Genomic DNA, 8,576 nt, shown 5'->3' on the forward strand with positions numbered 1-8,576 from the left:
CTCGACTGTATGGCCTTCAAAAGGAAACTTTTTGATCACCCCCTATATTACAATTTTCAGTCGTTCCAAGAAAGAAGTGGAAAACTGATTTTAATTCGTCCACTAGTATTATAGCAAGTTAAAAATATGTATGAACTATTGTAATAGTCTAATTACATACCTACAGCAGTTTAATTTTAGCACTAGGGTTGTTATCTTGAGATGAATAGAACTTAGTAGTTACAATGTTTCACAAGGCAGTGGAGTGGTAAGGATCATTTCAAATAACATTAAATTACAAACAGTGCATGAAAATACTCTTGGATTTGTCAATGTCGCCAAAAAAATTGCTTTGATCAACAAAAATATCACCCGAATGATGGTTGCATTTCTCTCAAAATTCCATCATTATTAACCCAAATGGCAAAACCTTGCCAGATCTGGTCACCCAGCAGTACTCAACTTTGAAGCCAGTTCCAATATGGAATGGTAGAGAGGGGATTGTGGAGAGCAGGACTGGAGCCATGAATTGCGTGCACAATTAAATCATAAAATATGCATTTATTCATGCACTCTCAAATGACAAAACATTCAGAATTAAAGGAAAAACAAGCAATATCAGAATTCCACCTTTTGTTGTCATACATTTTATTTTATTTTAAATCAATATACAACCATATTTCTGAATTCTTGATTAATGGGGGTACTTGCTGATCTAGCAATCCCTGAATTCAGGAGATGAGGTGGTTTGAATCCATCTGCTGGCAACACTGAAGGTTTTATGTGGTTTCCCATTTTCAATTTAGGCAAATGTGTAGTTGGTCCCGTACTATAGGCCACAGCCAGTTCCTTCTGAATTCCTTTCTTTCCTGGCAGATTCCAGTTCCCTTAAAGATGGAACATTTCTGCTTAAATGAAAAGAACTGCATCGAAGGCAAGCCGAACATCTCTTCAGAGATTCCCAGAACTAAAAGCCGTATTTACATTGGAAGTTGGCTAACTATCATCGTTTTGTACTTTGCATCTCTGTGTAAAAACTGCTCACTTGTTGAATGGTGATATACACTGAGGTGACAAAAGTCATGGGATAGCGATATGCACATATATAGATGGTGGTAGTATCACTTATGCAAGGTACAAAGGGCAGTACATTGGCGGGAACAGTCATTTGTAATCAGGTGAGTCATGTGAAAAGGTTTCTGATGTGATTATGGTTTCACAACAGGAATTAATAGACTTTGAAATCGGAATAGTAGTTGGAGCTAGACACATGGGACATTTCATTCCAAATATCATTAGGGCATTCAATATTCCAAGCCAAAGTGTCAAGTGTGTGTTGAGACTACCAAATTTCAGGTATTACCTCTCACCACGTACAACATAGTGGATGATGGCCTTCACTTAACAACCAAGAGCAGTGGCATTTGCATAGAGTTGTCAGTGCAAAGAGACAAGCTACACTACAGAAGTCAATGGAGGATGTATAACAAATATGCATGTCTGGACTGAGTGGCAAAATTTGGCATTAATGGGCTATTACAGCAGACGATTGATGTGAGAGCCTGTCCTAAAAGCATGACATCGCCTGGAGTGCCTCTCCTGGGCTCCTGACCATATTGGTTGGGCCCTAGATGGCTGGAAAACTGTGGCCTGGTCAGATGAGTCCCAGTTTCAGTTGGTTAGAGCAAGTGCAGGGTTAAAGTGTGGCACAGAGCCCATGAAGCCATGGATCCATGTTGTCAACAAGGCACTGAGCAAGCTGGTGGTTACATGGAATGGACTGGACTGGGTCTTCTGGTCCAACTGAACCGATAACTGACTGGAAGTGGTTATGATTGGCTACCTGTAGACCATTTACAGACATTCATGGACTTCATGTTTCCAAAAAACGATGGAATTTTTATGGGTGATATTGCGCCATGTCACCAGCCATAGTTCACAATTGGTTTGAAGAATATTCTGGACAATTTGAGTGAACAATTTGGCCACAGAGTTCGCACATTGTGAATCCCGTCGAAGATTTATGAGACATAATCGAGAGCTCAGTTTGTGCATGTAATCCCCAGATGCAATACATTCGCAATTGTAGATGTCTGTGGAGGCAGCATGGCTCAATATTTCTACATGGGACTTCCGATGGCTTGTTGCCACATCGAGTTGCTGCACTATGGTTGGCAAAAGAAAATCTGACACAATATTAGGAGGTGTCCTATAATTTTTGTCAGATCATTTGATGTCATGTCTTCAAGTTTTACTACAAGAACGATGTTGTGCTGTGAAATGTCTTATTTGTAATATCCTTGGAACAATGAGTCCAGCCATTACAAATATGATGTATTTGTAAATAAATGTCACATTAATGACAGTGTATGTTTTACCTCATAGAAGAGTTTATTGGCAACAATAACTGTATAACCATATAATCAGGGTAAATACAAACTCATTTATGAGGTCTCGTACAATAGAAGCCTAATTTAAATTAATGTCTGAATCAATCTTAAGATCTCAGAACTGTGTGTTCAGTTTTGTTTTATAAAAAAATTTAGTTGCTGTAGTATCAAGTTGTCTGTTGAAACAATAATTTTAAAAAAGCCCTTGGTCAATTAAAAAAGTTGAAGAATTTTAAGAAATGAAAGAATTTTAAGAAATGAAAGACACTTCAATAAAATTTGAATTTGAATTGAGGAGTGTGGGATGTTTTGACGTGCTGAAGAAATTCTGACTTGGTTTCAGGTAAGACACAAATTTAAATACTAGATCGCAATAGGAGAAAGACAGGTGTTGTAAAAGGAAATTTACATCCATTTAACGTTCTAAGTTATTCAACCCAATTTTAAGATTCTTCTGCTCTGCTATAGTGAAACTTACATTAGAAGACTGTTCTGCATTTTGTTAACAAAGAATTGTAATAAAGAAATAATTAATTGTGCATTTGGGTATTTCGAGAACATATGTTATACTTTTTTCAGGAAAGTTTTTCTTGTTTAATTCTGTAGACCAAATGGTATTTGTATGAATACTTCCCAAAAGAAAATTGTATACATAGAATAAATAAATAAATGTATTTTCAGAATAAAACAAGAAAAATTAGTCTATTTAAGGTACTCTTTACCAAATGGGACTGCCCTCTTTTTGACAAAATCCTTGTTATGTTCTTGCATCGTTCACTGAGTGTAGGTGGATACAAGGTGACTTAGACAGAATTTCTAGTTGGTGTGATGAATGGCAGTAAATGGAGAAAAATGTAAGTCAAGGTGGAAGAGTAAGATAAACAATCTTAACACTAGTGTGACCCATTCTATAGTACTGCTTGACTGTTTAGTATCACCATCGGGTCAGATTAAAAGAGGAAATTGGAGCAGTTCAGAGGTGTGCTGTTGTTACCGGTAGGTTTGATCAGCATGCAAGAATTACAGTGATGCTTCGTGAATTCAAATGGAAATCCATGGATGGAAGATAATGTTCTTTTTGCAAGGCAATATTGAGGAAATTCAGAGAACCAACATTTGAGGCAAACTGTAGAATGATTCTACTGCCACCACCAAGATGCGTATCACATAAGGACAATGAAGATAAGATGTGAGAAATTAGCACTTATATGGAGGTTTACAGATGGTTGTTTTCTCCTTACTTTATTTGTGACTGGAACAGGAAGGGAAATGATTATTACTGGTACATAGTACCTTCCGCCATGCGCCATTCGGTGGCTGCGGAAAATATATGTAGATGTAGATGAACAGTATTAAAAATAAATAAAAGCTATGCACTGGGGATAATATAAGTAGTGTCCAACCGAAAGTCGATTTATGGCTGAAGCTGATTAATCTGCTATCACCCTAATCTCCGGCTGAACAGTGCGAAGAAATTCTGTTCAAAACTGGCAAAATGTGAATAAACTAGTGATTTTTTAAACATAATATAGACAATTTAACGAGATGATTAAAAATATCTTGCAATGTGTTAGAAATAACAACACTGAAAAAAAGTCAATTATAATACCAGCATTTGTTTACTTAAAAAAAGTACCTGAACAATTACAGTTGGAAAAAAGAAAACATAATAATAGCCAAATGATCTTAAATTTCCATTAGTATTTTGATATCCGTCAATTAAAAATAATTAATAATCAAAGTTAAAAAGTCTTATGTTGTATAATAGTTGTCCACATTTTCACCAATCAAGTAAGATCACCAGTCCGCATATATCTGTCCTGCTTCACTGAACATTTGTTCACTAGGAACACTAGTAGGAGGAGCAGATAAATATTTAAGTGCATTTGGGCTTAGATAAGCATATGGACTAGAAGCCCAAAATTCATATGTCAGCATTTCTCAAAAGTAAAGGTTCTTTAAAAAAACTCATTACCAAATCCAACTCATTACCACTTTTGACAGGTAATGCAAGTTTATCACGTGAATCTCATAAATCATCATCATATATTGCATCAATATCTATGTCCATATGAGCTATTTGACTTGACCAAGACTCATTCTCTAATAGAAATGATAATATTTCATTCTTTGTGTTTTCCATTTCATCACTATTTAAATACTTTGTTTTAAAATGGGATCTATTAGAGTATCATTAAATATATGTAGAGTATTTCTTGCGTAAGAAAGTCTCCTATTAACAGACTCGCACAACTGGGTCTTGAGCTGATTTACATTTTCAGGATCTTCATCTTTTGTGGTCAATTTTGAATTAAGCATGATCCTTAATGGCATTATTAAGGATACTGATAAAAAGTCACTTGAAACATCAAGTGTTGCTTGATGAAAGCACTTAAGTACTGTTATACAGTAGCTTATTTCTTCCCATTGTTCTGTAGTTGGGACTATTATCCCACTGCATTCTGCCATGTATAAATTGGTAGCAGGTTTTTGTTCAGTGAGTCTTTCCAACATTACATAAATGCTGTTCCAGTGGGTTTTGATATCAATAATCCAAACATGTTTGGGTCAAGTCGCATGTTTCTTGAAGCTTGTTTAAATATCGGAAAGCATGTTCACTTTTTAAAAAATATCCTACAGTTTTGTGACTTTCTTATTGTATCTATTTAAAAAGCAGCATCTTTGAGCAGAACATCATGAATAACTAGTTACAATGTATGAGCTATGCATCCAATATTAGTCATGTTTCCACAACACATGGCTGCTTGCATATTGAAAGCATTGTCACAGATACCCAAGTGGATTTTATTTGTTAAATTAAATTTGGCAATAATTGGTTAAGATTCTCTGAAATATGCTGTCCTGTGTGATACTGTTCTACTGGTGTCACTGTATTGGCTGCCACTATAGCTTTTTCCTTTTTGGGGCGTTTAATGAAGTGGGCTGTGCAACTCAGCAACATGCACATCTTTGATGGATTACTCCATATGTCAGTGGTAAAGCTGACACATTCAGCCTTTTCTAAAAGAAGTGCAAATTTTCCTTTTACTTTTTCATATGTCACTGGCATTAAAGTTGTCCTAAAGTATTTATCAGACTTTTTCCGGTAACTGGATGGAGTGTCAGGGTCAGTCAAATTGAGTCTAGGAATTGTATCTCCTTCTACAACATTGTATGGCAGCACGTCAACGATAGTGAGATCCATAATACCTTTATCCATCTGGTAAAGTAGATTGTTTGACTACTTTTTTGTGTTGTGAAGAGTTTAAATGACTCTGGTTCTTTATTGATCAAACTCTGGTGTTTTTTATTTGTTTTACAATAAGCTGCCCAGTCACTTTTACGAAGTTTTGACAAATGATTTTTAATATTTGTAATGGTCTGTTTTTTGGTAAGGCACTACCAAGAGACAGTGATTTACTACGTACTTTACAGGTTGCTTTATAATTTATTTTTTTTTCAAAAATATTCCCAGACGGGATATAATCTCACAGAAGCCATTATGTACATGAAATAAAAGACAAAAAACAAAAAACTCTTTCGAATCATCCAGCCATCTCTAGCCCCAAACTAAACCAAAACTTGTACTATAGCACCTAGACAGTATAATAAACATACTTAAATACATAGAAAAATCCATGCTATTGGTGTAAGTGCTCATGCTCATCACACCCACATTTACCCATGGGATTCGAATCTGCATCTCCTTGGCTTAGTAGTTAAGAATGCAAACCACTAGATCAGAGAAGCTGTGAATATGAACTAATTAAAAAGGCAATCCATCACACACAATGGCACGGTCACTGTACAACCATCATTAGCCGTTAGATTATTTTCGACAGACATTGACCGATATCATTGGATGATTGGGTGGTCACAGTGCATTCAGCTGTATTGGTTGATTACAGGGACTTCCTTATGTTCGCTTCCCATAAGTGAATGTGCTCTACAAAATAGATATTCCACAACTACATTTTTTAGTAAGTTTTACGCCAAAATACAGATTAATAAAGGCAAAGCAATTCACAGTCGTGAAGTTATTCTTACAAGAACAAAAAGGAGAAAATCTGGTGCTCTGTTTCAACTTCTCTAACATTACAAATTTGAAAACTGAACTTGTTATTATTACTAATATCATTTTTATTATTATTATTTTTCTGGACTGCCCATTGTGCCAGGAGGTGCCTTCATGTTTTGCAAATTTATTGTTCATCCTGAAATTCTCACAAACAGCTTCCAACAATGTTGAAACAAAATACACCTTTTTTTTTTTTTTTCAAGAAGAAAATATGTGAAGTGAACAAATTCGCCATTTCGCATACTGCTCAAATGATCTGACTGAAAAAAAAGTGTAACATCCAGTAATGTACTGACTTTAATGTGTAAGTATCTAAAGATGAAGAGAAACAGAACTTAGTATTTTGGTTTGGTTCTTTACATATATTGATTAGTAGAATATGCAACATGACAGGTATTTGTTGGATACAAGCACTCTTCTAACCAAATAAATGCACTTTGGTTTAAAATTAACGTTTTTTTTTTTTTTTTTTTTTTTTTTTTTTTTTTTTTTTTGTGTTAGTTTACAGATGACTTGTCATATTAGGACTGAAAACTCCCCACCAAGTGAGGTGTCGTAGTGGTTAGCACACTGAACTTGCATTTGGGAGGATGGCAGTTCACACCCACGCCCGGCCATCCTGATTTGAATTTTCCATGATTTCCCTAAATCGCTTCAGGCAAATGCTGGGATGGTTCCTCTGAAAGGGCTCAGTCAACTTCCTTCCCCAATACTTCCCTCATGCAATGGGACTGATGACCCCCAAAGCAGACAACGCTTCATTCCTAACTAGAACAATAACGTAAGATCCTAACCTTCCAATACATAAATGTAGACACACAAGGAATATTTTGAGCAGTCCATACATAAAAATGCATTTATTTTCAGAAATTAAATAGAGTATAGTTCCTACTGCTGACTGCAGAATAGTGATGAACATTTGTTGCAATAAATCAAAAGTTATGGTTCCAAGAAGCTGCACTAGTTGTTGTTTCTTTAGTGTCAGGACCAACAGAAAGACATAAATATCTTTTACCTAATTTTGAGAGACAAATATCAAAGGAAGTGTAAATCAAAATTAGTAATTATGGTGTTCTTCTGTGTTAGTGCATGCCCCTCTGCGTATGATATATCTCGCAGACCTATGGATATCAACTGCAAACAATGCCAGCTAAGCAAAAGTCATAGCATTTAGAATACTGATCTGTACATTTTCTGGTAGAGATTCATCAGCATCATTTTTGAGATTAGTTTGATTGAAAATTAAAAACAAAAATGTTGTGTAAAATACTTGCATAATCTAATCTTATCCCAGTGCGGGGAATGAGTGCCAGCCATGTAAAAGATCATAACAGTATAAATACTAATATGTAGTTTTTTCTGTTAAAGGTTAAATAGGGTACTTTTTTGAGATTTGTTTTTAAAAAATTCCTAAAAGGATACGCACAAAGTCTTTCAAATATTGTTTCTTCTTTGTAATTGTTGTCAGTAACAAGCAAATATGAAGCAACTTGAAACAACCGAAATGCACATGTCCAACTTTGAGATATATCACACACTTATAAACCTAACAAAAATGGTTTGTAAAGCTTTTCTAGTTCCCAGGGCTGAGAGGGATACCTGGCCTGGGGTAGCAGAAACAAAGGCCGCTGCATAGCAAGAGAATGGCTTCCTCGCAGGACTGCCAACACAAGCGCCATTTGCACTTCGAAGTCTTCTTTTGCTGTGGTGTAAATAGCACAAAAAAAAATTACAATTTTTGTGAAGGCGTTAACCATAAGATGTGGTACATATTTTATGAAATATAAAATAAGTAAATCCTGCTGAGTCACAGTTATTCAATGAGTGAGGCACCGGAAATCATGTAAATAATCATTTTAATACTCAGAGTGGATATAATCATTAACTAGTCAATCACAATACACACATGTCCACTGCACACTGAATGTTCATTCATTATAGTGTCGCACACTGCAAATCGTGTTCATTGGTAGCAGTGCCTAGAGCTATCGAACATTCCGGATTCTGCCGACAAGATCTGAGAAGAACTGAGGGAGATCAGGGAACCAGAATAACTTTACAAGATACAGTGATACTTGTCTCTAAAACCATAACGTTAAGAACAGATATTAAAATGTTAATAATGCTAC

The sequence above is a fragment of the Schistocerca serialis genome, chromosome 1 (assembly GCF_023864345.2).
Source record: "Schistocerca serialis cubense isolate TAMUIC-IGC-003099 chromosome 1, iqSchSeri2.2, whole genome shotgun sequence".
In the NCBI taxonomy this organism is placed as follows: Eukaryota; Metazoa; Arthropoda; class Insecta; order Orthoptera; family Acrididae; genus Schistocerca; species Schistocerca serialis.